This window comes from Coturnix japonica, chromosome 2 (assembly GCF_001577835.2).
Source record: "Coturnix japonica isolate 7356 chromosome 2, Coturnix japonica 2.1, whole genome shotgun sequence".
NCBI classification, from domain to species: Eukaryota; Metazoa; Chordata; class Aves; order Galliformes; family Phasianidae; genus Coturnix; species Coturnix japonica.
In genome coordinates, this window is record NC_029517.1 from 93,892,452 (window position 1) to 93,917,971 (window position 25,520).

Sequence of the window (25,520 nt, forward strand, 5' to 3'; positions counted from 1 at the left end):
CCACCTGATGTGATTTGTCCAGGCATTAATAATGCATCTTCAAGATGCAAGATGCATGAATTCTTCCAGCAGCAGATCCGCCAGCAGACTGCTGCACCGCCTTGTGCTGCTTCCCAAGATGGGGGAGGCAGGAGTGCTACATGGCCACGCACACACACACAAGCACATAAAGGTCACAGGAATGGGAAGCAAGGAGTGTCCTGTTACTACATGGGGGTCACTGTATCCTCCCGCAGAGGTCAGGCTGGGGATTATGGCTATGATATGAGCTGTTCCTGCAGCTGGGAGGCCCTCGACCACCATCCAACAAATCCCAATGGAAAGAAAGACCTGAGATGCCACAAAAGGATGTGTGTGCCCCATTGCCACCCCTCCACATGAAGAAAACAAGTCGACTCAGCCTCCAGACAATCTCCATCGCCTGTCAGCGAGCATCAGGCTTGCCTGTCCTCACAGCCCCCCACGCCCTAAAAAAATAAATAAATAAAAAAATAAAAAAATTAAGAAATAATTCTTTTTAAAAACCTCGTTTAATCGATAGTATCGCTCGCAGGGCTGCGGCTCGGCTCTGCTGAAGTCGCCATAGCAACAGCTCTCGGCTCCCAGCGTCAGGCCCGGCCCTGGCCCCAGCCCCGACCTCGGCCCCGGCCCAGCCCCGCCGGCCTCCCCCACCACCCGGCCCGCTGTAGGCCTGCGAGAGTGCCGAGGCCTGGCCCAGCTCAGCCAGTGTTCCCCGGTGCGAGGGGTGTTGTGAGGAGCCAGGTGTGGAACACCGGCTGTAATTATTTTCTTAACATTTTCGTGGCTCCCGGGACCGGCAGTTGCTGCCGTTAATGATCTGCCAGGTTGCAGGCCCGAGGCAAAGCCCTGGGTCCTCAGCAGCTTTTACCACCCAAACCCATGCACCGTGATGGTCATTATTGCCCAGGCCCCTTCCCAGAAGAAAGCACACAAGCAGGCAAAACAAAAAGCTGTACAAAATATAGCTTTTCTGTATATTCCTATACTCGGGCACTTGTGCACGTGCTGGTGTGAGTGCTGCGATACATAGGTTTCTAAATGTGTCTCCAAACGGTGTTTTCCCCAAATATTTCCCTACCTCATGGATGGCAATGAGGAGCTATCCCCTTCTGTGGGGAACAACCTGCTAGAGAGTCATCAAACAGCTCAGAATTAATGCACTTAATATTGATACCCAACCCATGCTGGCATGTATACAAACACTTATGTTCAACAGCATTTGCTGTGAAATACAGCTGATGTCTATGCAGTCAGAACAGGCAGAGCAAATTCAGTTCAGGTTGCAGTCAGCAGTGACCTCGGGTTAATGGTCTTCAGCCCGGTCTGCTGGAGAATATCTTGTTAGAACTATGCACCCCTGTCTTGGAAAGGCTTTTAAATGCTCCAGGAAAAATATAGAGCTTCTTTTCGCATTCATCTGGCCATGCAGAGTTTCTCAAATAACACTACACTGTGGTTTGTTTTGTTTTGTTTTTAAAAGCATTCCTCCACACCGCATTTGGGAAGAATAGCAAAAGATATTAAGATGTATCTAAGACCAGAGAAGTATTGACAGATGGGTGTGTAATAGGGAGACAGGGAAAGAAAGAAAATTGTTCTTGATCGGTTTCAAGAATTGAGAAAAGACAAAAATTAAGTAAAAACCACTACACACTTAATTAGACACCTATGTAATCCACACTGAACTCTGTGGGATTCTTTCATATTTCACTGCAAATACGTCTGTAGATTTCAATAGGTGCTTTTATTTATTTATTTATTTATTGCATTCAAGTGTACAGGAGAAACTTCTGTTCATAAATTTATATTAAAAAAGACAGTGAAATAAATCCTCCTGTGAATCTGGTTTCCAACACGCTTCCAAACTGTATGCAGAAGTCATCCTGAAATCACTTTATATTTTTGCAAACTATTCACCTAGAGACCAGAAACAATAGACTGGGACTTCATGTACAAACTGAATAGTAAATTACAAAAACGTATATACCATCCAGTTGTAAGCAATACGTAGCCTGAAATATATTCACGTGAATGAGTTGAGTAAGAATTTATACAGTGAATAAAATTAACAGAAATTAAAATGTGGTTGTTGATCAACCACAGTCAGGAAGGAGAGCTAAATCCAACAAATCAGCTGTTTGCAACTAATAGTTTTCCCAGGTCTCATGGTAGATGTGGGTAAATGTTGACTTTCTAATTATGACAACAGAACCAAAGAGAGTGTTGAGAAATCAAAATTAACTAGTACCTTTCCTGAATTAGAGTCAGAATCTATTAGCACACATCTGCATCGTGGCTGTGAAACATCCCAGGTTCAGAGATACGCCTTTTTACAACGTGTAGTTTATGAAAGAGGATGAGATTTTTTTCCTCTTCTCCATGCTATAGGGAAAATAAATTGCTCTTAGTTAATGGCTGAGTTCCGAGCAATTGCAAAAAAGAGTTCCATATGTACTGAAAGATGTCAGGCAATCTTGCTGCCTGTGTCACATACTGAGCCTTGAAATGCGTTGCTTCCACAAATGGAGCACTGAGGCAGCCTTCTGCTGTGGGAAGGGATACTTTGAGCCAGTCATGAAGGCAGCCACAGCCTTACCTGAGAGATCTGGTATGGCACCAAACTCTGTTTAGGCTCAGAAATCATTAGAGACAATATCAACCCCCTCTACCCCCAGCCCCCACCTTTTACTTTGCAGAGAATTTCTGTACATACCAAGGAGTGTTTTGTCCCTGCACACTGCACACTGGCAGAAGTTTTGCAACTGGAAATCTAGATATTCTTCAAGAGCAAAATATGGTTTGACAGCCTACCCTGTTCAACATGATTTTGTTGTTTCTCTGCAAGGCTGGGAAGGAGACTGCAGTATTCCTCATAATAATTCTGGTAAAACTATATTGTGCTTTGAAAAAGGACCTTAACTGTGAATGAAAGAGTGATGGAAAGTGCCTTGTGGTGTTCCAGTGTCACATATTGTGCTATTGAGAAAAGGCTTTCTATGGGAGATTGTGAGATAATGTCCTTTCATGGTCTCAGAAATTTTCCATAAGTCACTAAACTAAGGACATTGTAACATGGATTCAGCTGAATATTTTAATCCTATGTGTTTGTTTTTGTGGTTTTTTTTAATGCAGTTTTCATAAAACTTCAGTAGCCCTAATTTATTGGCAGTTCATTTGTACAGAATGGTTTTACAGTTATCAAACTTTCCTTCCAAAAAGCAACTTCCATAATGATGATTTGATCGAAGTTTTTCCTTTGTGAACACTTCTTACTTTAACAAATCAGCATTTTTCAGATCAGGGAGGAAATGTTAAACATTTTGTCCTTCCAAGAGCTAGTCACATACATGCAAATTGGAGTTCCAGTAACTGGAGACAAGATTCTCACAAAATCCTCATAACTTACATGGTAGCAAACCTTGGGCCATCATCCTCAGTGAGTCCTTTCTGGTCCACTCCAGGAGTCTTCCTAAATCTGCCAAGTGTTTGCCCCCCCCTCCTCCCAGCATGGTCTTACGTGGTCCTTGTGTCACTGTCTGTTGTGACCACAAAATGTTCCTCAGCTCCTCCTCATGCTGAATTAATCCCATGCTTTCTTACTTAGGAGGTATGATTAAAAGTCCTCACCTAATGACACTGCAAAATTCAGTCTTTGGGAGAAGTGAATTCCACAGGAGGACCCACTGCAAGGCATTAGACGAGAGCAGCCCCACAGAAACAGCAACAAGGCACTGACCTAGACCAGCAGCTCCTTTCGCCAGGATGTCTGGACTATTAATGGGCAGTTTAAAGTCTGTCTATGCCCACTTCACTTGCGTACTTCTGGAAGAGTTAGACATAGCTACAACTAAAATGAGGGATATATAATGCTACTGTGGCAGCCCCAACCTGCACGCCGTTGTTCAAGCATAACCCCATGAAAGCCCAGACTTGAGGAGGCACAGCACCTTGCCTCAAGATGTTATGGTATCGATAGTCCCTGGAGCCACCGGCAGGGTAAGCAGCAATAAACTCAAAAACATCATGAACCGGGCAGAACACCTGATTACAGCAGCATGCACCACGTCCCGGCGGTAGCAAAGTCGATGCACTCAGGCAAGGTGATGCAGGTCACTGTTGCTGGGGAAGTGAGGGGAAGATAAGAAATGAGAAGAGCAGCTGTGCTTGCTCTGCGGGCCCATTGGGCAGATAAACTGCATGCACGTGTGGCTGGGAGAGCCTGGCTGGCCCTGGCTGAGGTGGTCTCTCTCCATCCCCGAGGCAGCCTGGGTCACAGAGGAGGGTCTAACCAGCAAGGAGGCAGCTGGCCTTAGCAGGCAAAAAAAGCCAGAGCCTGAGGCAGCAGAAGTGGAGGAGAGCTGGTCTGAGAGCTGTTTATGCAGAGACATCATCTCTGACCCTTCCCCGCAGCTGAAAATGCTATCTGTGTGTGTAGGCGTGTGCCTATTTAGCAAGCTTGATATTTTATCATCAAAAGTTATGGGATTGTAGTGTTTGCTTAACCATACTCTTCTATAAATATTAACAGGCAAGCCGCGTGCAGTTTGACAAAAACAGAGTCTATTCCAGCTTTGAAAAGTCCTAGTGATCCATTTTCCTAGGGTAAGTAATTTCTTTTGATAGGCAAGAATGTTCAGGCTTGCTCATTCACTAAAATTAAGTCTCTACTTTAAAAATAGATAAATAAATAAAATAGAGTTTTAAGCTGCTTTTGCTGCCAAAGCAAATATACTGAATAACTGAGTCCTTTGTCCCTTCAATCATTAAGTTGCTTGTGATCAAGTTATTCTTCATCCTTCAAACAATGTGGAGAGCGCAGGAAGCCTTTTCAGAAATGTTCGCCTCATCCTCCTACTGTCTGTAGTGTCAGATCAGCAAAGCAGTCAAGCATGTGCTTACCTTTAGATATGTACTTAGTGCCCTTAACTTGCTGCTTTCACAGCAGGTTAGAAAGGCTAAGCACATACTTGAAGATACACATACACTTACCTTTTCCCCTTCTTTATTATAGCACTTGTAACCTGTAAAGAACTCTATCTGTAGCCAAATTCCTGTTGCTATTAATTCTGAAAATAAACACAAATATTTATGTAAAACACTAATATGTTTGTCATATCTTATCTTTGGAATAATTACTTTAATTAAAGCAATTTATAAAAACTAACATGACGTCTACAAGCCTTAGCAGTGACATCTGAGAATAATGGCATGTAGAGTGGCTGATTTATTAGTCTTAAAATATGCACTTGGAACTATACACATAAAACTTATAGTTGGGAAACAGTATGAACATTATGCTTTGTAAATGAGACAGATGAGTTGTGTTTACATACAAACGTAGGGCGTACATGAGTTGATTATCATTCAGTATATCGCTCTTGTTTAAATTCTGTAAAATATAAAACTAAATGTAAAACATGTAACTGTACTGCTTCTTAATGGCCATTTGTAATTTGAATTGGCCTTGGATATGGACACCATTAACACAGGAAACATTACGAAGATCTTTAATGCTGTATATAAGTACTAATATTTATTCTTTATACTGTCTGTTTTTATACCTGACAGCAGCTGCTACTACAGCTACTACCATGTCTCTACACACATTGGATGAGTCATACTCCAGTGTTTCCCTCCTCCCCTCTCTCCCCAGAAAACTTTCCTTAATCTGTCTCCAGTGCCTTGCAGTCAGGTGAAGTCTTCATTGACCTCTTCGTAGCCAGCTCTACCCTCCTTAACCTGTGAACATCTTCAGACACTGCTCCTGTAAGTAAACTTGAAATCTTATTTTCCTTTAGCTTCTCTGATTCCTTTTTCCTGTCCTTCTCTCTCTCATTTTTTAGTACATCATAGCACTTTGTGATCACTACTGACTGTGTTACCCCATTCCACCTCCTTGTTAACTTTGACTCCCTTCCAGCACCCATCAGTCATCTCACATTTGGTAAGAGTATTGCAAACACATGGAAAGAACCATCTTTGTCTTCCACATGGATAGAACACTGAGTTGATGTCTAACTGAGGCTAAACATACATTTTGCTTGTTGATTTGTTGAAAGAATTGGCAAAAGAATGGCAATGCATTGTTTACATGTGGTAATTTCATGTCATCTTTATAACATTATCTATCTAGTGTGACTGCATAGCAAAATAAACAATGTCAAATCATGACTTCTATGTAGAGAGGACTAGTCTTTTAGACTAAAAGTTTGGCATATAAGCCAAAACAATACATAATTTAAAAACACTTCAGATACTGCCAGAAAAGTTGTGTGAAATGTGTGAGCTTGAAAGGAAGAAACTACACAGATCTTAAGCAGCATAAGAAAATCTTTCTCTCAGTTGTGATCCTTTCAGAAAAGAAAGGTTTGGGTTTTTTTCCTCTTGTGCTTATGTGTGTGTCTGTTATGTGTACAGCACACAGACTAGAAACATGTACATATTTATTTGTGTCTCCATCTGTTTGGAAAAGCACATAATTGCATTCTGAAGGAAATGCAGTCATGTACTCTGTATAGAAATGCTTTCTGTACCAGGTTCCAATTTAGTCAAGAATACTGCATGGATCATCAATGATCAACACTAATACACTCAAATACCTTCAGTCCTTACCGCCCTGCTCTGCCAGGTGAAGAACCACTACACCAATGAGCTGCTTGGCACGAAGGCAAATGCAAGTTTGCTTGAGTACATCTAGATGTAACTGCATGGAGAAGTTTCATTTGTCAATCAGAGATTTGAAGTTGAGAGAGCACTTTTCTTACATCTGTCCTTTCCAGTGAATTCTGAACAGGTTCATTATAGCATTAATGCTAATAGCAGAGGGAAAGCAGGAGAAAGATGCACATCATGGAGCAAAACAAAATATTCAGATCAGTTGTGATTTAATGTCTGAACTGAACCTCCCTTACGTTATATCATGGAGTTTGAGATGTGCTTTTTCAGTCTTCCAGGATTTTTTTTCTTTTTTTTTTACCACAGGAAAACTTTCCCATAAATTCACAAAATATTCTGGTGCTCGGTATGGTTTTACACCCTGAGAATTTATTATTCATGAAATAGGTCTTTTGAAGTACAATTTCTAAGTATTGATGTTTTATCTTTAAACAGTGAACATGAGCGCTGGCTTAAAGGCCCACTGACAATCACTCAGGAATAGTTCAGCTGCTTGTGTCTAGGCAAGGTCTTCCCCACACAGGGAACCTTTTGTAAATATTAGTTACTAGAATCACAACACTAATACATGTAGTTAATAATTATCACAATGTGCCAAAACTGCACAGTTTGCTCCCTGATTACAATATTAAATTGCTATTGAGCTGTGGTATTTGCTGCAGGCAATACTACTGAGAAGCCTCCAAAGGCTTAGGTTGGCCTCCCCGCACAAGAACAAGAAATGTGTGCCTGCACAGAAAGCACAGGCAGCACTGGGGTTTGCCAGAAAACAAACAAAACTCAGACAATAGAAGGAAAGTTTTATCAGAACTGAAGTGGCCTTCCACTTGGGAACTGTCATTGTGTGAAAGGAAAATACACACACACATGCTCGATTAGAGCTTCTGTGGCAGGCCATTACCACGGGCTCGGTGATTCAAGCTGTTCGTGGAGGCTCTGAAAGCTTTGTTTTAGTTGCTTTTGATGACATCTAAAAAGGAGGTAAGACACTTCAGAAAAGTTCAGAGGTTCCTCCTGACATGTTTGCACATCTCCATCAGTGGGAATTTTTTCCTGTTACCTTTGCCTGTTGCACTGTAGACTGAATAGTTGCTACCTGAGAGCTGAGTTGTAGATGACGAAGATGAGCCACCATTGCTGGTGCCATTTTGCCTTACAAATTTATGGTGATTCTAAACCCATACTCTTAATTCTCACCTTCAGGTCTTAATTCTTTATATTTCTAAACCAACGAACCAAATGTCCCATGCTGAAGAGTCTCCATTGAAAGGTGTGAAAATCAGAAATCAATCAAACCATCTCCATAGAATTCAGGCATTTGGACTGACATCAGCATTCAAGTGAGCTCAGGGAAGGGTCTGAGAGGTATAGTGGTGTCTGAGCCCAGAATGGGTCCTTCATTAAGGATTCTGTTTGAGAATGAGAGCTGGAAAATGCTTCTGCGGTGCAGCTTAATTAATGCTCAGTGATCTGATCCACAGATATGACTGTTATTTGATGGGAGGAGAAAGTGTGATAAATCTTCCAGGAGCAGAGCTTCAGACTCCTTCTTTCCTTGCAACCAGATCACACTGCTTTGATTTTTCTAAAGTGAATGCATTTAAGATTTGGTGAAACACTGAAAGGTGGCATAACCAGAAGAGAGACTGCAGGTATGAGAATATTAATTAGTAGGAGCAGTTAGGGAATGTGGTTTGCAGGTATGAATTCCAACCCTGGCATATACACAAGCTGTTGAAAGAGAGCATGCAGGCTTTTGACTTTCTCTAAAGCAAAGCCAGGTGTTTGCACTTGGAAAGTGCAGGTGTGAGTTTATGTACTGAAGTTTATCAGACCCAGGCTGAAACCATATCCCTTATGAGATCATGTGCCATTGTCCAGCTTCTGCATCGTTAAGGCATGCTGTTCATAGAGGTTCTGGGAGTTACTCTTGCAGTCGATATGCTGGCTTTTCTAACTCATTTCTTTTGTGAGCTTTATGATCTCCTTAAAAGAGCTGTGTGAGTTACATGGGGCAAGGTTTCCATCTTCCTTCAGAAAACATATGTTGAACTGAAACAGTAATAATACCATAACCCCTAAAATAAGAACCAAAGAAGAGCGGGCAAGTGTTTGCTGGCAGCTTCACTAAAACTGCTTGTGGGTACCTTTGCTGAATTCAGTATTTCATTTCAGTATTTGAAGCTTACCTCAGACACTTCCTCAGAGAAGACACTAGTGCTTTTATTTATGCACTTGCTGAATTGCAGAGCATGTATTTCAGGTCTCGGCTGTCAGCCTTATACTGTGAACCTCTTGTCCAGAAAGAAATGTCATTCTTAAATTAAATCACAAAGGTGTAAAAAAGAAAAAAGGAAGGGAAAAATTTCTCTCTAGACTGTTCTCAGGATTCTTCTGAAACCAAGATCATAAAATCAAATAGAAAGAAACTGTTGTGCCATCAAATCTATCCTTCTTGTTTCCTATTGCCTAGTTTATGGGGCATTGTAGTGCCTGATTTTAAATGTCCCTAGCAAAGACTGTGTCTGTGGGTTCTTTTGACTCATGCACGAAACTCAGATAAAGGTGGTCAGATACTTCTGCCGATCCTGTTCTTCCAGGCATCACTGAGATATTTTATATACTGTCAATAACCCACCTTCAAGAATAACCTGAGAAAGTGAGTAGGACATAACAAGTGGTAACGGTCTGCTCTCTTTTTTCCAGTTTCTTCTTTTATAGCAGCTAACGTAGGAAAAGATCAAGGCTTGTCACAGAAAACAAAAAGCAAAGAGCTACCTGGCGCCGTATGTTACGTTGGCAGGTACAATTAATTATTTATGCAGTACCATTGGTACAGCAACAGACAGGTCAGGCTCCCGATTATGCTGTCTGTGGGCATTTTGCTGATGTATGTCAACACGATTCTTGGTCAGGTATTACAGTCCCATACCACTGCTGAGTGTGCCTGTCTTTTATTTGTGAATTACAACTTAAGGAATGGGTTACAGCTGACAGGAAAATGGCATTTCATGCAGCATAAATGTGTTGTAATTCCTGATTGTGCAATAATTTTGATCTGATCTTGCAGTCTGGATTCTGGACAAAATTGATTGGATTTGAAACTGTAACACAAGAACTTGAGTAACTGTATTTAGTATATATTATTCCCACTGGAAAACTGGAAATCTAGAATCTTTAAAAAGGTTAAAATGAAGAGAAAGAGCCAAGCTAGACTGGTATTATTTTGGGATTGTATAAAAGCTTTTCTTCTCACACTCACTAATAAATCTCACTCTCCCACTAACTTCTAGGTGAATTTAGAGAAGGTTTTCTACTCTGTGCAGGGCTGTACCTTTGAAACTCACCTCATGTAATTCACAATCAGCCCACTTATCACTGCAAGCCTGAGCTGAGATGGGCTGTGACTTCCCTACCTGCTCCTCCTAGCAAAGATTTGCCATCAGTGCTGACAAGACAGTAGCAGCCTCGCTAGCTGTAAGTGACATGTCTCCTTGCTGACAAAATATCCCATCAGCCTGTATTAGTCTGGAGAGTGCGTCTCTCCCAAAAAGCCCTCGTAGCCATGAGTCACAATGTGAAAGCCCTACCATCAGGGCACCAGTCAAAATTTATTCTCAGGCTGGCCTCACATGTTAACTTATCACCAAACTAAACTCTGCTGAAAGGCTGGAGCTTGTATTCACATAGGGTGGAAATTGGTTCCACTGGGAGAGCTTCAAAGTCATTTCAGCCATTAAACTGTGGCTGGATGTATCATAAGTACAGGAGAGGTCGAGGCACTGCCTGTGAACCACGGGGACTTGGTAAAGAAGTTCCTGGGAAATTGGCAGAGCTATTGTGTATTCTGTTTCAGTCTGGCTCTGCAGCGGGAGCGAGTCGCGTCTGTACATGAGACTCATTATGCTTCTACTGTTTAACATACCAATTACTTTCTGTATTTACCATGTTTAGAGCGACTTCATGTCAAAAATTAATAACGCTAAAATAAAGAGCAGCGCTGGCGTGTGCTAAAGGGGAAGGAAAGCAGGCTAATAGAATGTGTAATAGAGAAGGAAGGTGAATTTGCAGCTGTAGGGATTGCATCCAGATGAATTTCACGGTGTGCAATGGCAGGGGTCCCACTGAGGCCCCTGTGCTCTTTAAGGCACACTTCAGGCAAAGATAAGTGTATCTTGAGAGGTGCAGTGCCTAAGTAATTTCACCCTGTAAGCAGTGTAAACAAGTAGCAGTGCCAGTCATCCCCTCCATGAGTTTCACTCCTCCACATTTCTTGTGCATGCCTCAATATTGTGCAGAAATGCTTGGGGTTCAGCTGATTAAGCTTGGAGGACAAGATGACGGGTAGTTGTTTTAGGGTTTTTTTAACAGACCCTCGTAGGAGGTTGGGCAAGTGAGGATACCTTGGTTCATCTTTGTTGATTCTAGCAGCAGGTCTCTGATCTCCCTTTTCAAAACTCAAGAGTCCACAAAATACTTTACCCAGATTCCTCAAGGAATCTCACGGTTCTGGTGCATAGCACTTCCTTAAAGTACTGAATTCAGCACCTGTTGGGTAACAGGACTTGAAGCACTGGTCTAAGATTGTAGTAGGCATCGTACACAGAGTAGTGTTCCTTCACTCTAATTGATCACAACAGACAAGAGATTGGATGGCCTCCTGGTGGGAGGTAACTGGAAAAGGACTGTATTGATCAATGGCAGTGGAAGAGTTGTCATTAATAGAGATCATGAAAACAGCTCTAATATTTATAACCAAATCAGATGGAATTTATGTTTTCATTAAAAGAAAGCCTCTCTATGGATCAACCTCAGTAAGCCATAGAGGACCTTAAGCAACCAGTATACAGACATATACTGTTACTTGGATTTTTGCATGCCTCCAATTTCAGCGGGACACCTTCTTCAGACTGAGATGAGAAGGATCCTGGTTTCTGCATCACTTCACTTACTGTTGCAATTGATTCTTTATGGGACACAATGTGAGGGAGAAAGGTGAGAAGCTCTGAATCTGTCTACTTGTTTTGGTAAGCCGAAGGAATATTAAAAAGTTTACTTTCCCATTTTCTTTCAATAGGCAACTGATCCGTTATAATGCAACACCTTTGTGCACATCCTTGTGTTTGGAGAGATGCAAATTCTTCTAAAAGACACCCAGAAACACATTCCTCACTTCACCTTCTTTTGACTTTGTTTTCTTGCTCAGTACTGCTAAAAGGAAGAGAGAGATAGGGGTCCAAGGAGATAGGGGTCCAGCGGTATGACAGCAAAGGATCAGTGTGATTCCCTTGGCTTGCTAACTCTGCTCAGGTACTCAGATGCCCTCAGGCAGCAAGTTCAGGTGCAGATACGGAAGTAATTCTGTGTCATAGCGCAGGTGGCATGTTGTTGGTGCAGGGACTTTTTGTACAAAGCCTGACCAAGGATCTCTGGGTCTGTCTCATACTGTCCCAGTTGTTTTATCCCTTAGTGTTCTGGAGGAGCAGACTCACTGATACGATAAAGCTCACTTTGCACCAGCAGTAATGTATGGTATCTTAACATTTTCATGTTTTTCTTGCTTTGGAAAGCTAATCCAGGCCTAAGCAAACAAGCTTTTCCTACTGTAAAAACACACTCAGTGCTGAGAGTTTGCCTTGCATGTTTGCCCTTTTGTAAAAGATGATCTCTATTAAGAAATCTTTATTTTATAGTCCATTCAGTAAAGGCTTAAGAGATGTGGATAGACTTAGAGCCAAATGCTTAGTTCCTTGCTGACTTCTTTTCCTTTTAAAATCCATTTTCCTTTAGTAGAAGTTTGCTTTTCACCTATTTCTGCTATTAACCCATCATTTCTTTTCCACTGCAAACTTCACTGTGCTCTGAAGGCAAAGCAAGATTCTTTCCTTATAACACATCGCTCACAGGTAATGAAATCTCTGCCAGCAAAGTATGCAAGAATTATTGTCGAGCAAACACTACTGGTCTCTTGTACAAGGAGAAATTCCACTCATGCCAACACTAAAGGTAATAAAGGGAGAGATCCAGGAACACTTGTTAACAATCAGCCATGTGCACTGACTGGTCTGGTAATGGGTAAGGAGTACAGAGTTTTATTAATAATACAATAAAGAGGATCTAGCTCACTTGTCTTGAAGCAGGTTGGTTTTTTTGGGCTAAAAATCATAAACTTTTTAGTTTTGAACACAGGCGGCAATGATTCTCAATACACAACAGGAGCAGATTTGCTGAGTAAGAAGGTACAATTTTTATAACATTGCTTTCAGAACAAGACATACATCAACCTTTTACACTTAAACAAGCTCGGTGTTATTCTTCCAACAGAAAGGTCAAAAATACATGGCATGAAATCTAAATCACTCTGTTGCATTCTGCTTGGACTGTGTGTAGGGCTGTTTGCCTCTCACTGACTGTGTGAAAGGAATATCTCAGGTTTAAATATTCTCCAGAAAGCTTTCTTCTCAAGGCACAGGGAGCAGTGGAGTATGACAGCTAGCAAACAGGGGCTGTAGTCATTCTTTCTGCACCAAGGGAGCACTAAAATGAGCCCCGATATCATGCCAAGCCACTGTGCACAGCCATGGAAGATACTTTGCAATGCTTGGTGAGGTGACATTCACCATGCAGAATCATATAAATAAATTCAACAACCTGAATATCTGTTTTGGTATTTGTTTGCAATTAAAGTAGTGTTATTAAGCACTTTTTGTACTCAAGACACGTCAAAACATTGAACAGAAGGGGACCTGGTGGTTCCAGCATAGATGAACAGGTGAAAGGAGCAGTCAGTCTACTTCTGCTTGGTGACAACACAGAGCTGTGGATGGTTTGTGCTGAGATATTGCTGGAGTCTCTGCTTGCTTTGTGATACAATATCTGAGGCCAGACTCTCTAAGGATATCTCAAAGGGGTTTTCTAGAGTCCATCAGCAATTTCTTGATGTGACAGGCCAATTGACAAAGTACATTTTTTGATGAAAGACCTTTACAGAGGATCTTCCCTGTGTCCTTGTGAAAAATAGTTCAGCCAGTGAGAGCATTCATTGGTACCATAACTTCACTATTTTAGGCAGAGCAGGAATTCTTTGCTCATCCAAGGTGAAAGTTTCCATTGTTTGTGACCTAGAGCAGACCAAAGGTTTTTATAACATCAAAACAGCCATTTCTCTGTATGCTTTAAATTTTTGCTCCCCAAGACGCGCACTAAAAACTATCCACACCAGAAATTATGCTACAAGACCTAGCTTCTGTTCTGGCTGTAATTACAGTATTCAGTTAATAGCAGTAATTTGTAACTGCACTAAGTTATGAATAACTCAATAATTTCAGGGCTCCTCATTGCCTACACCTGTAGAAACCTCCTTCTCTGAATCCTAATAGATATTTTAAAGTAATCTTATCACTTGCCAGCAGCTTAGCAAAAATTATATAACACTGAATGGATGAGCAGAGAGTTTGGAGCATCACTTAAGAATAGCAAAGGTGTGACTGTTTAGGATTCAAGAAAAGAGGAAAATCTTACATATAATATCTGGTAAATAAGGACAAATGGCATTCTACTGATTGTCAGTGTCCTATAATTTGCATAGATCATAGGTCATATCAGGAATGTACAATCTACCTCCTGCAACTCAAGGTAATCAAGGAGTCTGAATCTGTCTCCAGTAAGTAACGTGCACCTTCCTATGTGATAATTGTACAACTTGAGGCCATCTACAAAATACAAACAGAATAATTAATATCTCCCTCGTAACATAAATTGGTGGGATGCACTAATGTTGTTTGATCTCCTTGAGCCTTCTCCTTGTAATAAGCTCTTATTTCATATTGCATTATGCATAGTATTTTCACTCACATCTCACCATTGCACTGTTTTCCACCAAGACAATGAAAATACTGGCCTCCTTTTACATGAACCCACACCACATATTGCCAGAAGTAGCTTACATCTAACCTGAGGCCAACAGCTGCTGGGAAGTAATTAGTTGTAGTGCTGCTATAATCCCTTAGTAAATGTAAGTGTAACTCCTATTTGTGCTGAAGGTGAAATGTTTGTGGTAACAAATGCCCTTTTCTCTGAATAAAAATGTATTTACTTTTAATCAATCAGGGACTCATTATCAGCGTTGTCTTCATCTCCCTAAACCTTGGCCTTTTGTGTATGATTTCAGCACTGGAGGAGAGGGTTTGCAGGTTATTAAGAGAATGTTGCAAAATAACTCTAATGACCTGAATCAGCTAGGGATAGATGGTCAGAAATTACGAGGCAGGCTTATTATCTCCTGGTACCTCTAGGCTCTCATCAGACCCTTGCAGTCCTCAAAACAGGAGGAGGAGGACATTGTTGCCCCTATGATTTAATTAGTGAGTAGCTTGTACTTTTCATGATGTGCGTATGTGTGCAGATAGCATGTATGAAGAGCATCCATTAGATTTCTCCGGCAGTGATGAGCCCACAGCACATCACCACCGTGCAGTGGACAGGGAGCCACCAGTTGGCCTCTCCCCATAGGGCTGACCTTTATCCTGTGCTAGCTGAGCAGTTGTTTTCTTTATTTCCAATATCCTCAATGCATTTATCTTGGCCAAGTTGGGAAATGAAAGTTGCAGGTGTCAGCTACCAGGGTAAGAAATTCCCCAGAGGGCTCCCAGCAGTGTGATCAGGTAGACAGACTTCCAGCAGGATTCTCCAGGTCCTTTGTGAGGAGGAAGGAGGGCCCTGTGCAGGAAGGGGTGTGAATGATGCTCTGCCTCACTCACCTTCACATTCCTCTTGTTCAGTCCCAGAATGGGGCAAAATAGGAGCACCCACTCCAACAAATATTTTACTGGGAACATGAGACTATTGCAAGAAGTGAGAGGAAAATCACTGTGGCAGTCTTCCTGGAAAAAATAAAAGGATTTTCAGACTTCATGACCTCTTCATCTGACTTCAGAACAGTCCCTTCTCCTTGGTTTGGCAGGTCATTTCTCCCTCCTTGTTCTTGGGTGTCCTGAATGTCAAAAAGTGGCACTGACTTTAGATATGGATGAGTACAGTACCTGAAATATTTTTGATACATATGTTTTTTAATTTGTTGAGATGCTGACATTGTTTTTGAAACATTAAGACCAATGAGAAAGAGAAAATATTGACAGAAAGCTCATTTTTTTAGAGGAAATACTTGGAATGAGTGTCTTTTCCCTGTGGAGTTAATCTGTTATCCTTCAGTATCAAGTGAGGCTTCCACAGACAAATGAAATGGCAGTGCAGCGCATCTGTTTGCTATGGAAGGAGCACAGAGTTGTGGTAAGAAGTACATGTATTGCAGGAGGAAATTTTGATTCTGAACATGTGCAGTTAGCTTTTGATATAAAACTACACTGCTACAAACTGCAATCTGGACTCCATTATTACCTGTTTTAAAGATCGCTTTCTATAACATCAGCAATGCTGAACCCAGACAGCAGATTTGACTTACAAGAAGAGCGTTAGCAAAGGGTAAATTGTGACAAAAAATGTCTCCTTCCTCATTTCTTTGTACAGTGCAGATCAAGTGATACACTCTCAGCAGTAATGCAGTCTGATCATTACCGAGCACTCTCCCTGGCATGCCTATGAGCAAACTTTCTATTGTTTCAATTAGATGATCTTGGGCATTCAGGGAATTTAATACTGATCGAGCTCAGCTCCTAAAATCCTAGAAATTAGAGCCTGAGAGAACCTAGGGAATCATCTTGTCCATCCCCTGACAATGCAGATTATTTTCTACTGTATTTTTACTATGTTTTTTTCCAGCCTATTTTTAATGATTCTAGCAATGGGGCTTCCATCATTTTTCCTGGGGGACTATTCCACATTCTAATAGATCTCACTGTTAGGAAAATTTTCCTGATATTCAGTCTAAATTTTCCTTTGCTCAATTTCATCCCATTACCCCTAGATATGCCCAGTAGAGGTGGGTGAAAACTGAAAGTGAGTAGGCAAACCTGACACATAATGTGTGCTCAGAGCCAATTTACAGCAGCGGGTACAGTGATAGAGTCAATTTGCAGCATTCTGTAAGTGACAGAGAGGGTCTTAGGGCATGCACTCTCTGAAAATGGTTCTGAATCTTGATGAAAACCCCAAAGTATAGAAAAATATCCAGAAGCTGTAATGACTTTATATTTTTTTTACAGCGCTCAGTCTGAGCACAACAAGAATCTTCTATGAAGAGATAACGGGTAGGGCACCTTTTTTATGCCAGTGCTACCAATAAAACTTCAATTCATACAGGCATCTTAACATCACACTTTTCCTTTTCACCAAACACTGCAAACTGTCATTTACTTTTTCATGCTAGGCGGAATTGAAATCCAACTTACATTCCTTGAGCTATTACCCACTAGATAATGGATAATGAAACCCATGGCTAAAAATTGCGTTTATATTGTAAATGTTCTTGTGTAAGTATGTCCACCTACCTACTTTCTTTTCTCTTGCTGTATAAAGATCAAATATATTGTCCTTCAATAACACTTATCTCTTTATTCATAGACATACATGTGCCATTTCCACCCCATCATCTTATATTACTTAAAAATTGTTTTGCATCCTACTCCTTGTTTATATCCTTTCTTATACTCACCTTTTCCCCAGTGCATTTTCTGACACTGCCCCAAGACCTACTTCCATCAGTCTTCAGTCAGTACTGTGTCTGATCAAAAATGCAGTGTTCCCCATGATGGGCAGTGCCTCCCTTTATACTGGTTGTGGAAGATGGCGGATAGTTAGTGAAGTAATTCAAATGGGATGCGATATGGCCGCTGTAACAAGAAAGGAAGACGATTTTAACAGCCTCTTGAATGGCATCCCAGCCTTCCTTCACACTGTAAAATGTTTAGCAGACAAAAGAAAACCAAAAGATTGTGTTCATTTTGCTGTAATATGAGGAAATCCACAAGGAGGTGGCCAGAATTGTATCCAGATGCCTGGGTAGTGGCTGAACCTGGCAAACATCAATAAATACATCTGGAAGGAAAAAAAAAGGCACAAGCTGGCTGAGTCACAGTGCATATACTACAGATTCCACTCTTGGGAAGAATTCAACAATAGGGGCAGGCATAGAAAAGAGAGGTTTATGAGAGACTACAAGGAAGTGCCATTATTTAAGAGCCAGGGTATGACAGGGTAAGGAGCAAAAGCTGCTTCTGAGGCTGGTGGGAAGTAGAGAGGGTGATGGATGCCACAGAAAAGGGAAAGATGTGAGATATCAGTGAAAGAAAGTTCAGGTTGGTTGTAGGGGGATACTTTTGACGTCACACTGTGAGTAGCATTGCTGCACATGTCCCTCGTGGTGCTGTCTTTCTAAGACAGGACATCACAAGGGCAGGAGGGAAAGTCATCTTTCCAAGTACTCAGCACAGCCTCAGAAACCAGCTGTTGAAGGATGACTGTAATGCTTCGGCTTTGCTCAAGTGGAAGATTGCTAGACAGGATTACACCCTTTCCTCCTGGCCTAAAGTTTTGTTAATCCCAGTGAATTCTCCTATGGCTCCTGCTTTTCTTTAACAGTCAGTCCAAATACTGCTCCAGATGTCACTTTTTTCTCGCCTGCATTTAATCACATAAAACTACCTTACATTCAGTCCAGACCATTTAGCACTTTTTAGCCTTGTTAGTTGGAATTCAAAACCAAAAATGTTTACATCAATGGGGATCTATTAAATCAAGCTGTTGTCTCTCCCTCTAACAAACTGCCATAAGTGAGGCCAGCAGATGCATCTCAAACTGGTGTCATGTCAATGACTGACACAGCAATCCCCTCCTGTAGGGGACTTCTGTTCTTAAAACTTGCATCTCACCACAGTTCTCTAGAGCTCTATGCATGCCTTACTAGTACTGCCCTTTGGGTTTTCCTTTCCCAGGGGTGAGCAATGTAGCAACACTTATTGTTAGCAGTACTCTTCTACATCTATCATTGTACAGAGCAGGCACCAATCTCTAACTGTATTTAGGAATCAGAAGAAAATGTTACAGCAGTATCAGCTGTCTTCATTGCTCCTTAGGGACCATGTGCAACCTTATCTTTGCTCTCCTTTCATCCTATTTCCCTCACTGATCCCATATTTTTCCCTCTCTGATGACTGCAGTACTCCCTGTGACTCCTTCCTCCACTCTGCTTTCTGCCTCCTTACATGCCATTTGAGTTAGTTTTTCCCATCTCCTTCCTATGTGCCTCGCCTTAAAACTCACAGGAGCATTGTGCTGATCTTCTCACCACTTCTGTTCCCAAGCCGTCTTCTTAACACTGATTGTAATTTGCTTTGTTCTATTAACTGATAAGCTCTTTTGGACAACAGCTTTGACTCTTTGTTTCTTTTGCCACTTGTCAAATATCTTGCTGACTAGCTGATGAAACAGTATACATGTACGTGACTCTAGATACCGAGCTTAAATTTACTTATTCTTCTTCATGTTGAGATATCTAGGAGATAAGACCAGTGCATATCTCCTTAAAAAAGGTAAGACATATGAAGTCTCTGGAGTGTTAACTCTCTAGATGGAAAGTATTTGTTGAGGTAAAGCTCCATGCAGAAGAGACAGAGTGCGAGGAGGAAACTGCAGCAGTCTGAGCAGAACTAATGCACAGTCCTTTCAGCAATGTTGTGGCTGTGCTTTAGGGGGAAAAAGAAGTCTCTTCCCTGGCTGTTGTTTTATGAAGTGTCCCAGAACACACTAACATTTGCAGGAGAATTTGAAACAGTTGTAAAAAGCAAAATGCACTTCCCCAGTGAATGTGCCATAGACTGGCTTACTTCTTTTTCTGTTGGCCAACACTTGGGGCATTTACCATTTGTCCTGCCTGTAACTCTGGCATGGCACAGCTCCTGCTCCATGGGACTGAAGCAGCTTTCTCCTTAAGGTGTTTTTTCCTTTAATGTGAAGATCTGTGACCTTCTCACAAGCTCCATGGGAAGGCTTGCAGGGGGATTTTTTGGAAAGGTTGTGAGCAGAAAGAGCTGTGGGCAAGAAATCTGTGCATGATAACACTTTCCCTAAGAAAGCAAATTAATTACATTATTATAAATTAACAGAATTGTATCAGAAGTATCTCACTCACCAATTTCTCCTTCTAATTGGAATAACCCAATCAGATCATAAGATAAAAAATCGTGGTGTTGACACTGGGACCCCACTCAAGTAGGGCAATTATTAGGTAGTATTCTTCTTGAACCAATAACAAATCTGCTCCCAGAAAACAAAGCTAGCCAAGAGAAATTAAAACAAGACCAGAAGGCGCTAAAACAAGAATTGGAAACTTTACAAAAGGAATTACAGCAGCATCTGGAGGTTTCCCAGGAATGGCTGAAGTGATTTGCAGGCAGAGGTGAACTCTCTGTTGTGGTAATGACTACAAAATGTCTTAACAGACTGAAGGCCAGCTGCAAAACTTCCAGTCTGAACTGGTAAGCCCAAAAAAGTAAATGGCAAGCATACTGTCACAGATCTTTCAGGGTAGGGAGACACCAGCTGGGAATCCACTAGCAGGGATGGAGTGGAACAAGAACACATTGGCTAAATTTCAGCTCCACAAGGAAATCTCTGGTTGCAGACCCATGATGGTAGCCAGCCACCTGGACTTTCAGTTGGGCCAAGCAAGAGCTTAGGAAAAAACATTTACTGCAGTTCTGCGTGACTGGCAAGACACAGAGTCCCATTGGAGAGGCTGGCTTTTCATAGGTCAAATAATGCAAATATCTAATACCTTTTAGGGGAAACTACACTGGAGATTTACTTTTCTAAATGTAAATTCAGGAACTGAATGAAAGTTGGTGAAGGTGGAGGTGCTTGAATAGCCATGCCCTGAGAGCGCTGTAGCTTGGATTTACCAAAGAGACTTCATGCAAACAATTTCTCTTGATTAGAATCATCCATAAATCTGAGTCAATATGGATGCAACTCAAAGCCAGAACAGAAGAAAAAGAGGAAAATAAAAGAAAATCCCACCTGAACAGCAAGAGAACCTGCAGAAACTCGTTTTCTGGCGTGCACAGATGTGAGTGAAGGCTTTCAGGATAAACTGGCAATGGATCAATTCAGAGGTGCTCGACTGGACTTAAGCTTTAACACGAGGGTCAGCGAATTGCAGCCAAGGACACTCTACATGATCTCTGGGGGTTGCAGAGGAAATTGTGATTCTCCCCTTGCAGCCATGGACCAAAGGAGGAAGCAGTTTCTGATGACAAGGGTGAAAGACCAGATCTACAAAATCCCTAAGTACAGTTCCATATCAGGGAAATAGGATACAAATCTGTCCTGCAATGTTATTGAAAAATAATAAAAACTGAAAAACTTGGCCCGGTGAAATTAAATTGAGAACAGTGTCAACTTAACTTGAAATCTGATACCATGAAAAGAAAGTTTGTTATTAATACAGGGCTGCCACAGGCAGACCATCTTTACTTCGTAGAGAAATTCTCTTTCAGCTCAGGAAATGGAAGGACACCAAACTGAAGAATCAAAACTCAGGAAGACATCACAGGACCAGCACACCATTTTTATGTCAGGCTGGACAACTTACAATAAGAAGGGGAATTTTGGCGATTGAATGTGTAATAGAATCAGTGAAATGTGAAAGAATTATAGATGTTGTTTCAAACCTTGCATTTATTAGACTAGACAAGTAAAAAAGACGAGGGATTTGGGAGATCCAAAATGGAATGTCTTAATTGATTTCAAATGGAGAGAATGTCTGAGGAATGTGAAAACATCAAAAACCTGGAAAAACAGATTCTGCAACAGGAGGACCTCTGTAATGTGAACAAGAGGTATGAGCGACTGAGATAACAGATGAGCTAATAACTGAGTTGAGAGTTTATCATATCTCGTAACAGTAGGAAAGTTTTACAGCAAATTGTGTGCCCCGGTGGCGCAGTGGTTGGAATGCCGTGTTGCAACACCGGAGGCCCGGGTTCGAATTTCCCTGTGGCACAAGTGGTAGAAGTGCCGCTCTGCTACACAGGAGCTCGAATCCCAGGGGTTGGACTTGATGATCTCTAAGGTCCCTTCCAACCCGCACGAGACTATTACCTATTACCTAATACCAAACTGGGTGATTGGAAAATCCTTTTAAAGATATGGAGTTGCTGAAACAAATGAAACAAACTATTTTTTTCCTACTTGCGGTAAATAAGCCATCCCATTTCCAAGCTTAGAAGCCACTGGTGCAATTACTGAGAATTCCATTGTACTGGAAAAAGATGAGAATGGCTTCGTCTGGAAAACCGTATAGACCCAGGATTACAGGATACAGGGATTGTACAGGAGAATCTTTAGAGATAACCTTCCATTTGGCAGCTGGAAGAAAACAAATCAAACTTATTGAAGACACTGGGAATGCCTGGTGACGTGAAATTAACTTAATAGAAAGTGTTTTAAAATGCAGGGAGACTTAAGTATTTACTTTAATTTAACTCTGTTAAAATCTCAATAAACATTGTCTTGACTTTGACTGGAATGTGGTGACAGTTTCACAGGGGTGAGCTATGGAGAAGGACATACATCATGTTAAACCCATTTCAGACCAATATGTCTAGCCATCAGCCTGTAAGATAAATGTAAGAGGTAGGTAACCATGTGTTTTCACCAACAGTAAAGACAGCACAGAGAAGAGAGCCTTTTCTCAATATTTAAAAACAAAGAAAAGGAGTGAAAGAGTGTAGAAGATACACTGATTGATATGAAAAGAAAACAGAGGCATCAGCCACTTTTGAAAGAAGTCATGCATGACATGAGAGCAGCAGAAATGACAAAACGTTGCAAAAGATCTTCAAGCAAGAAAATTGCCTGTCTCTGGATCCTTCTTGCATCAAGAAAGTAGAATTTGCCACATTTCTGTAAGCAGAATCATAGAATCATCAAATGGCCTCAGTTGAAAAGGACCACAGTGATCATCTGGTTCAACCCCTCTGCTATGTGCAGGGTTGCCAACCACTAGACCAGCCAGGATCCACATCCAGCCTGGCCTCAAATGAAAAATAAACAGATTTTTATTAAATACACTGTGCTCATCAGCAATTTCTCCTCCTAGATGGAATAATATATACTATTCCTGCTCACATTAGAAGTAATTAGACAGCTTCCTTTATCATAGATGCAGTAAGGTAAAGAAGTGAGGTTTAGGAGGTAATGGGTCCATGTTTTCTAGCAGACAACTCAAAATACAAAGATTCAGACTCGATAGGACCTTCTGCCAGGTTTCCTACAAATTTCTTCCACAAGTTAATTAAAAGTTTAATTCTCAAGAGATTAATCCAGATTTAAACGCATCTTTTTTCTAGTCGCAGAATCTGGAGAGCAGTGTGTTAAGAGCAGGGAAGAAGTTGCAGACACAGTAAAAGTGAACTAGGGCAGCAGGGTAAGGAGAGATAAGGAGAGAGAGAGGATTTTGTTGAGGAAAGCATCATGATCAATAATCAGACACACTTCAAACCGAGTGTCTGTGAGGCATATTGAACGAGAGGAGCAGCACCTTTTGTGGCTTGTTTTCTTTCCTGCTGTATTGCTGGGTTTGCTCTTTGTTTTAAAGTTTTGGATGATATCTGCCTAGTTTTAAGAAGGCTTCTCCGATGTCACACCTATTTATTCCTTTATTTTGCAGGCAGTCTACAGAGAGCAAGATCTGTTCCACAACAGAGGATCCTTTGAGTTGTAGTGTTTACCATGCTATCTCAAGCCCTAACCACTTCATTCTCTGTAATTTGATTATTTGGTCATGCCCTGGAATGCAAAGTACGACTCTGATGTATTTGTATAAGCCTAGCCTCTTCAAGTACAGTTAGTAGCTGAATGATGTATGTTAATGACATGCTCTCAATAATTTTTATAATGCGAGATCTCTGCCCAGATTTAATGTTTAATATCCCTGGGATTCACATTGAAATTATTACACACATTATGTATTCCATTCCTTGGACTTGGAATTAATTTCAAAACAGAGCAAAAGTGCATCCTATTTGTTTTCTTGTGGGACTTTGCATCAGTAACAGTCTATTTATTCTGGAGTTTCTGAAGTTAGAAATACCTTCTCCCTTTGCTATCTTTGATCTATCCTGACGAACTGTGCAGAACATTTCATTTCTTTGTCTTGTCTCAGTTATGCCATTTCCTCATTCACTTGAAAAATATTTATTCTAGCAAAATTTACCTCCTTGAGTAAACGACACGGGTTGTTAGAAAACAGCCTCACTGAATCTTTGACATAAAGCTGTCTGCCAAAAATAAACAGAAAAAAAAAAAGAAAGAAAAAGCTGCTTCTCTAGACTCTTTTTATGGAAGGCTGCATAGGAGGATTCATAATCTGCATCGCTTTGATCGATCATTCAATCTTTGCATTGGTGATGTTTCTAATACAGGGGCTTAGCCTCTGGAATGACTCCAAACAGGATGGAACAAAGCAGCTAAACCTGTGTTAGGTTGCGATCTGAGCGCTCTTAGGCAATAAATCTTTAATTTGCAAGACTGCCAACTAACTCAAAATTAGAATTAAAGGAACATTTAGCATTAGTGATGTTCTCAGTGTTGTCAGGAATTGCTTTCCTAGACATTTTTTGAAAGGCTGGGTGTTACTTGAAAGTATACTTCCAACGTACCCGCTAAACACGTTAAGCCCAACCTTTCATGCCCCTCCCTCTCAAAAATCAAGCATAAAAGGCAGCAGGAAGATGTGGAAGAGGAAAAGGAATTGAAGCTCCCATGTATTATAGTCCCACCAGACAGGATGATTTGCTATGTCTGGGCTTGTATCCATCCTGCTGTACCCAAGCAGATCTTTAATTTTACCAGTGCGGAAGGAAACCCCTAGTGTGAGTTTGTCTGTCTAGGCAAAGGCAGCTTCCTCTCCAGCAGGAGGACAGCACTGTGTTGATGCAATTCAGCAGGGCAGAACCATCCCCCATCAGGACCTGGGGAGGATTACCCACTTACTTGCATAAACCCCAGGTGTGAACAGTTGCTTGGGTACAATGTCTTCCTCAGCTGGAGCTACAGAGAGTTTCTCACCTGATTTTTTCCTTTAGGTGTGCTAAAGCCTTCATGCACATAGCACAAAGCTGTGCTGTTCCCAGCTCTTCCCATTCCGCACAGTGCATCCCTGTGCACAGGTAGGTGCCATGCAGGTGGAATGTTGAGGCAGTGCCACATGTCTCACAGTGAGTGCCAGCATGCTCCTCAGGACATGTTTCCTCCTTACAGAAGGATGCTCTGGTGGGGCACCCCCTGAGCAGCCCCAGAATCACACCAGGTAGCGTGAACAGAGGAGGTGATGCCTCTTCTCATCTCATGACTCCTTAAGGTTTTCATTTTATAGCAGAGCAGGAATTGCAACACTTCAGCTGAATGCCCTAATCCCCCTGCCACGCCTCCATACTTGCTCTCCCTTGCTACTTAATTCTCTCGTATAAAATGGAGATGCTTCACAGGAGAGAAATTGGGAGCAATCCCCTACAGCCCCTGCCCTGTTAGTTACAGCATTCCCCCATGAGATATCAGCTCATAGCTTTTTCCAGTACAGAAGTGAACCAAGGTCTCCTGCAGCCCGACAGCCGTACAGACGCTGAGATACATCTCCCTACCATGAAATGAAGCACATCTCCAAAGGACTGTGTTCCTGCCAATGTATCTTTCCATATGCAATTACCTTCTCCCTTCTTCTGCTTTGGGATGGGGAAGAGGTGGGAATTTGGCCCTGAATGAAAGATTATTAGCTTCTCTCTCAGCAAGGGAAAAGACGGGGACATACAATAAGAATATTAATTTTAATGAGAAACTCAGGCTGGCAAGAGAACTTTATTGTCAGAAGT

General features: G+C 41.5%; 1 long non-coding RNA gene across 2 annotated transcripts; it reads left to right on the forward strand.

The window, feature by feature from the left end:
* Window positions 1–4,308: 4,308 nt before the first annotated feature.
* On the forward strand, window positions 4,309–24,106 carry LOC116652952. Of its 2 annotated transcripts, none has more exons than XR_004306204.1 (3): window positions 4,309–4,623; window positions 5,593–5,787; window positions 23,321–24,106. It is a non-coding gene; the product is annotated as an uncharacterized LOC116652952 (long non-coding RNA). The 2 variants fall into 2 exon arrangements; XR_004306205.1 differs by having other exon boundaries at window positions 5,675–5,787.
* Window positions 24,107–25,520: the final 1,414 nt, after the last annotated feature.